Source organism: Rhineura floridana, chromosome 9 (genome assembly GCF_030035675.1).
Source record: "Rhineura floridana isolate rRhiFlo1 chromosome 9, rRhiFlo1.hap2, whole genome shotgun sequence".
NCBI classification, from domain to species: Eukaryota; Metazoa; Chordata; class Lepidosauria; order Squamata; family Rhineuridae; genus Rhineura; species Rhineura floridana.
The window spans coordinates 23,977,043-23,986,282 of record NC_084488.1 but is presented as its reverse complement, the minus strand read 5'-3'; positions in this window follow the sequence as shown (position 1 = coordinate 23,986,282).

Below are 9,240 nucleotides of genomic sequence, written 5' to 3'. Positions count from 1 at the left end.
AGTTTGAAAACTACAAATTTGACAGATTGGGCTTGAAATGTGAATGTCTTGCTCATCTCAATCCCTACTAGAGATGGGGGAGAAATTCGGTTCAGCTCATATTTTAATGCAAACCTATACAATTTGCATTTCCTGAAACAATATGCAAACCAAAACACAGCTATCTATTGAAATTTGCACTTCTCCAAAGATTGTGATGCAGTTCTCCAACCAGAAATGGGTACAAAAATGTGTATATTGGGGGAAAGGGTGCCAGAAAATGCATATATTTGTGAAAATAACATTCAAAAATGCATGATTGCTTGTTAAATGTGGATATTATACAACGTTGCATACAATGTGTACACTAGGTTAAATGTGCTGCTTGAATGCTGATTAATTTTTGCGAAGTGTTTTTTAAATCTGAGACTAATGCAGAAATGTGGCAAACTGATCTTAAAACTGGGGGGGGGAAGAGGAATGGAGAGAAACAAAAAGTCACTGATTCAGTCACCCTTAACCCAAACAGAGACTGATCGGAAAGAGGCAAGGCCGGAGCAGTGACCCATGCATTCAGCAGGCAGCTTTCTGGGTAGGTGAGCAGTGGTATTCTGGCCTCCAAGGAATATTTAATTAATTCATTTCTTTCTTCCTTGTGGAAAACCAAAGTTCTCTCATAACAAACAGGGAATTACTGTTCCATTTGTTATCTTTTCTGAGCGCACACAGGGCACACACAGACGTGAATGGTTTTCCCGTGTTGACACAAACATGCCTCCAAAATGTTTGTTAACAGTCAATGACTGGGTGCCACTATCTTGAAAGCTGCTAATAATGTGCTGTTGCTACCCTAGGGAAGCACCTAGACATCTTTCCATTAGGTTAACTGGCTGACAATTAGTACTCTTTTAGGCCATTTCTAGGTTCCCAGGCCCTTTCCTATGCTCACATTTAAATCTGCAATGGTTTCTAAGACAGTACCAAAGATCTGCCCCCCATCCCCAGGAATGAAGTCCCTGCTCCAAAGTAGATTGTGCCACACATTTTATTAAGCACAATTAGGGCTCCTTAATTATCTCCAAATTCAAACCGAGCATTGTGCACTGCTTGCAAAGCACTCATAAGGCTCATATTAGTAAGCACAGCTAGCATTCTCAGCCTGCAGAGTGCATATTCTGTCGTAACTCCACTGAAGTCAGTGGGAATGTGGCCAGAATAATGGCTTAGTAATTGCATCTCCAGCTAGATCACTGTGTTGTTGTTTTCTGTCATCCAATTTATAAGTGCAATTATTACAGAATGATATGATGTCTTTCCAGGTCCCAAGGATTGTGTGTTTCTTAGAGCACAGATTTCATCTCCCCAAAATACCATGACTTGGATGAAAAGCTTGGGTGGTGACCTACCTACATAAGAACTTTGCACCACAGTCATGCATATTACAGACCAACCAACATTGGTCTTTTCCAATAGCAGCCAGCCAGAATGTTGCATAAAGGCAACAGCCCTTTCCTGTTGCTTGTTCTCCACATCCGGCATTCAGAGGTACACATTCAGAGGTATACTCCAGGTATGGAGGTTCCATTTCATTACCGCAAAGTTATTATCAATAACTCAGAGTTTGGTAGTAACTCGTTAAAAATAACGAGTTACTTGTAATTCATTTCTTTTTTACGTAACGAATGGGTAACTTCGTTACATTTTGCTTGTAAGAGAACGAGTGGTAATTTTATTACTTTTTAGCTGTAACTATAACATTTCCCGTGTTACATTTGGACATTACGCGGGGGGGGAACAGGGGCAGTCTGCTCCTGTGATTGGTGGAAAAAAGACATGTGCCTCACACTAGGCTTCTGTCCAGTGTTGCTCTTCCCTCGTGCTCTGTATTAGGAGGCAAGAGGGAGGAAGTGGAGAGCCAGATCGCGCCGGAGGGCAAGAAAGGAGAAGGCAGAAGCAGAAGAGCTGAGGTTAGTGATGATGGTGTGTGTGTGCGCGCTCTCCCACCGCTCGTCCTGCCGCCCCCTTCCCGCCTGTCGCTGCCTCTGCCGCCGCCTGTTGCTGGCTCTCCCTCCCCACTGCCACCTGTCGCTGTCTCTCCCTCACCGCCACTGCTTGTAGCTGGCTCTTCCCCCCCTGCCGCTGCCTGTCGCTGGCTCTCCCTCCCCACCACCGCCTGTCGCTGGCTCTCCCCCCCCTGCCGCTGCCTGTCGCTGGCTTTCCCTCCAAGCTCTTCCAAGCTCTAGAATAGTTGTTGATATGCCCCTTCTATAGAATTTATATGCTGGCACAGAAAGTTTCAGGATTGGGTCATAAATTTGAGGGCATTATTCTTAGGCCCTGAAAGCTTTCTGAGAGTCTGTATTATCCCTTTCTGTAATGTGGTAGATTGAAATAGTTTCAGATGTCTGTGTGGCAAGAGCTATGGGAGTTCAGAAAATTTCTGGCCAAGCTAAATTATCTTGGGATAAACATTATGGCAGCACTCCTATTGGGTTTGTCTGAAATTTTTCTTTCCTGAGATAAGTTTGTTAATTGTAGAACCCCCCCGTCCAAAAAAACCCCCCCTATTATAAGCAGAGGGTTTTTTAAAGAGGAAAATTTGTCAGGGTGCAGAACTTTAGAAATAAATGGCTTTAATTTGTTTTCATACTGCTAAACCTGTTGAAATAAAGCAAGTTGGGTGGCCATGAGAAGGACTAGCCATTCCAGTGTTGTGCTAAGGAAGAAACAGGATAAACATTATTTACCAAGCTTGGAAAGTGCTTCTTTTAAAACATCCTTTAAATGTAGGCAACTTTGGTAAAGTTAATAAAGTTCAAGATGTACAGATTGCTTTTCGTCTGTGTTATGTTGAGCTTTATTTTAATCATGGACCTTATTTTATTTTATGTTTCATTCTATTCAATTTATGAGTCTCCTTATTAAAAAAAAATCCTCCTTTAGAATCATGACCTGCCCTACCACTAGGCAGAGTGAGGCAGCCACCTTAGTTGGCAGGTGCTCAGCAGCAACAGTAGCAGCTATTCCTCCTGGCTATTCCTCTTGAGCCCACCCAGCCGTTCCTCTGTTGCCCCATAGCCTCTCCTGGGCCTGTAATCTGGTCTGCTGTGTCAGGTGTGGTAGAGGATGCTGTCCCTTTGCTATTATTGAAATAAGATTCATCTGTCTGTCCAGTCAGATTCTGTACATGGAGTTGGGAAGGGGTGCCATTTTGTCCTTTGCCTAAGGCAGCAAAATGACTCGGGCCACCCCTCTTTAGAATATGGCATTCAATTCTGGTTGCTCCATCTGAAAAATCACATAATACAGCCAAAGATGTTACAAGAAGTATAGCTAAACCAACAAAAGGAATTATAAACAGCTGTGAGAGGAAAAGCTTAAACCTGTTGGATCTATAACTCCCGTGATACCTGTTGTCTGGGCTGATGGGTGTTGGAGTCCAACAACACCAGGAGGGCATCCCTTGGCAACCTCTGCTTTATTTGTTCTTCCATACTTATATCTTAAAGTCATGAGTAGAAAGAAGTAATCCCATGACTGGCTCCAGAGTAGCAGTCAATGAATTGATGCTACTGTGATGTTCTAGTAAAATATGGCTCATCTATGATGAGCTACCACAGAGACAAAAAAAGAAAATAAGCAAAATGGGCAAGCATCCCATTTAGGTGTCCTACTTAGACTACATATTAGTATTGCTGTCAAAGGAAAATCATCACAGCTGCTATTCCTTCTCTTTTTACCATATCACTTCTCAGTTTCAGACCCAAATGCCTCTAGGATGCTGCTCATGTTTGTTTGCTCTTTTTTTGAATGATGTCATTTCCAAAATCAATCCATCTTCAAACAGATAGAGCCACTTTATAATTTGTAAACATGAAGATAGGTAAATATGATTCAAAAATTTCCCTAGACTGGGAAATGTGTTTAAATCAAATGTAAGTGTTGACACTAGCTCTAAGACCTGTTTTTTTTCTAAATGCATTCACACATATCATTAGCTGTACATCTTTAAAAAAAAGGAAAGCAGAAAGGTGAATATGCGTTTGTAAACACATATATTAGACTGGTCCATTAATTAGGGAGCCAAGAGCTGGCTGCAGCTGTAGGTGTGTTCAGGTGTTTACCAGAACACATTTATTTATTTAATAGAGTTTATATATCACTTAATCATCCAAATGTCTATACTCAGACTTGAGTGTGAGTGTTCAGACTGTGGATGGGAGCAGGGGTGCACCCATAAGCTCTGCCCCCAAGTCCTTGTGCGCATTGGTCCTGCCCATTCAGCCCTCAACCTTTCCATGTTGAGCAGGGAATATATGAAGGGAGACTTTACCGGTGCTTGTTCAAACATGAGTTGAGACCTTTGCATGATTGAGGACCCTGAGAAAGCAGGGTCCTCAACCACATGGATGCTTTTGCTCATGTTCATGTGAGCCCAAGTAAAAGCCACTTCAGACCTTCCCTCTCACTAAGTTCAGGGATTGAGTAGGTGAGGCCAATGGGCATGGGGACATTGGGGTGGGGCTTATGTATATGCCCCTACCCCTGTCCACACTTTGAGGATTCACAAGTTCAAGTGAACACCTGAACATGCCTCCTCTGATGGGAGTACACTCAATTGCAAACTCAGGTTTGCCTCTGTGTACTGTAGGTGTGAATGACCCTAATGGAAGGCACAAGTAATTTTTGTACTCCCTATGAAACAGCAGGTCATAGTCTGGGGGTACTCCTGGATCCATCTTTGTCACTAGAGGCCCAGGTGACCTCCATGGCTAGCAGTGCCTTTTACCAGCTTTGGATGGTAAGACAGCTGTGGCAGTTTCTGGACAGGGATAGCCTGACCACTGTTGTCCATGCACTGATAACCTCCAGATTGGATTACCGTAATGCACTCTATGTGGGGCTGCCCTTGATGTTGGTTCGGAAGCTGCACCTGGTGCAAAATGCAGCAGCGAGACTGCTCACTGGAGCAGGGTGTCACCAACATGTCACTCCACTACTGAAAGAATTGCACTGGCTCCCTGTTTGCTACTGGGCTAAGGTTAAGGTTCTAGTTGTGGTGTACAAAGCCCTATACAGCTTAGGACCAGGATACCTGACAGACCGTCTTATCCCTTATATACCCAGTCGATCACTGCACTTTGCAGGTGAGGGCCTCCTGCAGATACCATCTTATCAGGAGATCTGTTCCACACAACATAGGAAATGGATCTTAAGTGTAGTGGCGCCTACCCTTTGGAATTCCCTCCCCTTAAATATTTTTGTTGTTATGTGCCTTCCTTGATTACAACTTATGGCAACCCTATGAATCAGTGACCTCCAAGAGCATGTCATGCACCACCCTGTTCAGATCATGTAAGTTCAGGTGTCTGTGGCTTTCTTTATGGAATCAATCCATCTCTTGTTTGGCTTTCCTCTTTTTCTGCTCCCTTCTGTTTTCCCCAGCATTATTGTCTTTTCTAGTGAATCCTGTCTTCTCAGTATGTGTCCAAAGTATGATAACCTCAGTTTCATCATTTTAGCTTCTAGTGATAGTTCTGGTTTAATATGTTCTAACATCCAATTATTTGACTTTTTCGCAGTCCATGGTATGCGCAAAGCTCTCCTCCAACACCACATTTCAAATGAGTTGATTTTTCTCTTATCCTCTTTTTTCACTGTCCAACTTTCATATCCATACGTAGAGATCGGGAATATCATGGTCTGAATGATCCTGACTTTGGTGTTCTGTGATATATCTTTGCATTTGAGAACCTTTTCTAGTTCTCTCATAGCTGCGCTCCCCAGTCCTAGCCTTCTTCTGATTTCTTCACTATTGACTCCATTTTGACTAATGACTGTGCCGAGGTATTGATAATCCTTGACAAGTTCAAAGTCCTCATTGTCAACTTTAAAATTACATAAATCTTTTGTTGTCATTATTTTAGTCTTCTTGACGTTCAGCTGTAGTCCTGCTTTTGTGCTTTCCTCTTTAACTTTTATTATTGTCATGATCTGTGGGTGGGTAGGAGGGGACAAGGGAGGAGGTGGAGAGTGAGACGGGGTGGAGTGGAGAAAACAACTGTTTTAAAAAATGGAGTGGAGGGAAAAAGGAGCCAGAGGGCAAGAACATGGATAAAGGAGGAGAAGGAGGAAGAAGCAGAATGGAGATAAAGAACTGTGGAGGTGAAAGATGACGACGTGTCTCTGGCTACTGTGCTGCATTTGCAGTATTTTAACTTTTTTGCATCTCAGGGAAAATGTTTGCTTGGGTAAGTGTCCCTTAGTTGGTGGCAGGGCAGGATCCAGGAGGTGGTTAAGTGAGAGAGATTATGCTGGCTGGCTGAGGGGGGATTGCACTTGATTTGATGTGCAAAGATCTGAGTTGTGGCCTCTGCCTCCCTCCCCACCTCCCTTACCAGTGGAGAGCCAACCATTGCTATCTTATGGATAAAAAGAATTATTCTACTACATCTGTATGTGTGTGTTTATTTTTAATGTTGTTTTAGGCTACTTAGATGTGCAGCAGCCAAGGCCAGCACCTTGTAGGCATTTTTTTAAAAAAGTAACTGAAATGTAACTGTAGTGATTACTTTGGAGGAAAAGTAAAGTAATCAGTTACTTTCAGAGCAATTGTAATTGTAACGGTAATTACTACTTTTTGGGCCATGTAACTGTAACTGTAATTTATTACTTTTTAAAAGTAATCTTCCAAGCTCTGCAATAACTATTGATAGACAGATTCTCCGTGAATGCTTCTCATCCCTTTTTTTTTAAGCTATCCAAGCTAGTGTCAAAGGGAGAATCTAGCATTTAGGGAGAAAGAATATGTTGTTCGTTTATCATATTGCCTAGTACTGGCAAACTACTTAAGGTACAGCTCCAAGGAATGTTGAACTGGGAGAGTGTTGGCAATGTGCACTTCTGTATGGTTTGTGTTATTGCACTGTTACTTCAGAAGCAGCATTGATTCAGTGTTTCTTTTCAACACTTTTCAAGGGTTACAGTGGTTCTTAAACTCTGATGGATTAAGAATAGGGAGGTGAAGGCAGGGTTTTTGTCCTAGGAATAAAATTTCCCAAGGTTCCCACCCCCAAATGAAATATCATCTTATGCTTTTTTGTTTCAACCATGAGAAAATACTTTTTTTAAAGTTGTGTTTTAAAAATAATATTGTTACACCCATTTACATTGCTGCAACATATTAAGATCCAAGATTTTAAAAAAACCAGTGTTAATGATGATAGCATTACTCTTCATTTGCCTGTATTATTATTCAAGCAACACTCTTGAAATTCTGTTGGAAAGATATTTTTGAAAGTTGCAGAACATCTCCAGGTATTTGGTCCAAACTATGATAAGAATATTGCTTCTAGCCAAGAATATTGCTTCTGCAACATGATGGAAATCTGACTCCTCTTGCTTCTCCCTCGCCTCAAATGCCATGATAAATACAGGTACTGTTTGTTTTCCCCACCAGACAAATAATAGCTCCAGGAGGGAAATTTAGAAGACTGGGAAACAGTGTAGAGAAAAAAGGTTAAACACTCTCTTACCCAGCCACCAGTTTTTTTAGTTAAATCAATAATACCCCCCCCACTAAGCAATGCAAAAGATCCTCAGATAACAAGTGTATCATAGATAGTGCCTTTAGAGCTGCTAGCTTTCTTACCACCTGTCCCTCTTTGGAGGGATACATAAGCTGGCTGGCTGAGGTGGCCTGGGAGACCCAGTGCCTGCAGGAGGAAGAGACCATCGCCCAAGGGAAGGAGAGGCTGCTGCTGCTGCTGTGCTGCTGCTTTCTTTTCTTTTTCTTTTTTTTCTTTTTTGTTGGTGTGTTGATGCAATTTGAGATGAATGGGTGCCTGATTATATGAATGTATGTCTGAGTGAGTGTGTATGTTTATATGCTGTATATATGCCTGTATATATGGCTGTTTTTATACGTTTAATTGTTGTATATTTTAGTTGTATTATGTGCTTCGGAGAGAGTTTTATCCATCAGTTGGGGAGACTTGAGAGGGCCCCAATTACTGTAGTGACGGGCAAAGGAAGGTATGGCGCAGTGAGAAGGATGTGCCAGGTAAGGGGAACGTGGTCCAGACATGTTGTGGCTGTGCCTTGTCCGGTCCTTCCCACACCCGCAAGGTCGTTGGTTGTCCTATCAGCCAACTCTCAGATCTCCAGCTCCTGTTATTAAATGCCAGATCGGTATATAATAAAACCTCCCTCGTCCACGATTTGATTGTGGATGAGGCAGCCGATCTGGCATGTATAACCGAGACCTGGGTGGGTGAGCAGGGAGGAGTTGGTCTCTCTCAGCTCTGCCCACCGGGGTACTTGGTTCAGCATCATGGTAGATCTGAGGGTCGGGGAGGTGGGGTTGCTGTTGTCTATAAGAGTTCCATCTCACTCACCAAGCACCATGTCCATGCAGTTACGGGTCTGGAGTGTTTGCACCTAGTGTTGGGCCAGAGGGACAGACTGGGAATCCTTTTGGTGTACCGTCCACCTTGCTGCCCAATGGCTTCCCTAACTGAGCTGACGGAAGTGGTCTCGGATATATTGTTGAGGTCCCCCAGACTATTAGTACTGGGGGATTTCAACATTCATGCCGAGACCACTTTGTCTGGCGCGGCTCAGGACTTCATGGCTTCCATGATAGCCATGGGGCTGTCTCAATATGTTAGTGGCCCAACACATGTATCGGGGCACACTCTAGACCTTGTTTTTGCTACTGAGCATGGGGAAAGTGATCTGGATGTGGGGAGTTTTACAACACTCCCTTTGTCATGGACAGACCACTGCTTGCTGAAGTTTAGACTTTCAGTAACCTCTTCCCTCTGCAAGGGTGGGGGACCTATTAAAATGGTCCGCCCCCGGAGACTAATAGATCCTGAAGGTTTTCAAAGGGCTCTGGGGGATTTTCCGGCTGATAGGACTGGCGATCCTGCTGAAGCCCTGGTTGCTCTGTGGAATACGGAGATGACCCGGGCTGTAAACACGATCGCTCCTGCACGCCCTCTCCTGTGTAGAGCTCATACAGCTCCATGGTATACTCCGGAGCTGAGAGCGATGAAGCAAGATAGGAGGCGGCTTGAGCGGAAATGGAGACGAACTCCCGATGGATACAATTATGCGCTGGTTAGTGCTTCGACTAAGCTCTATGTAGGAGCAGTGAAGGCAGCTAAAAAACATCATTTTGCTGCCACTATTAAATCATCTCTTTGCCGCCCAGCGGAGCTCTTTCGAGTTGTCCGGGGGCTTCTCCATTCAAACCCT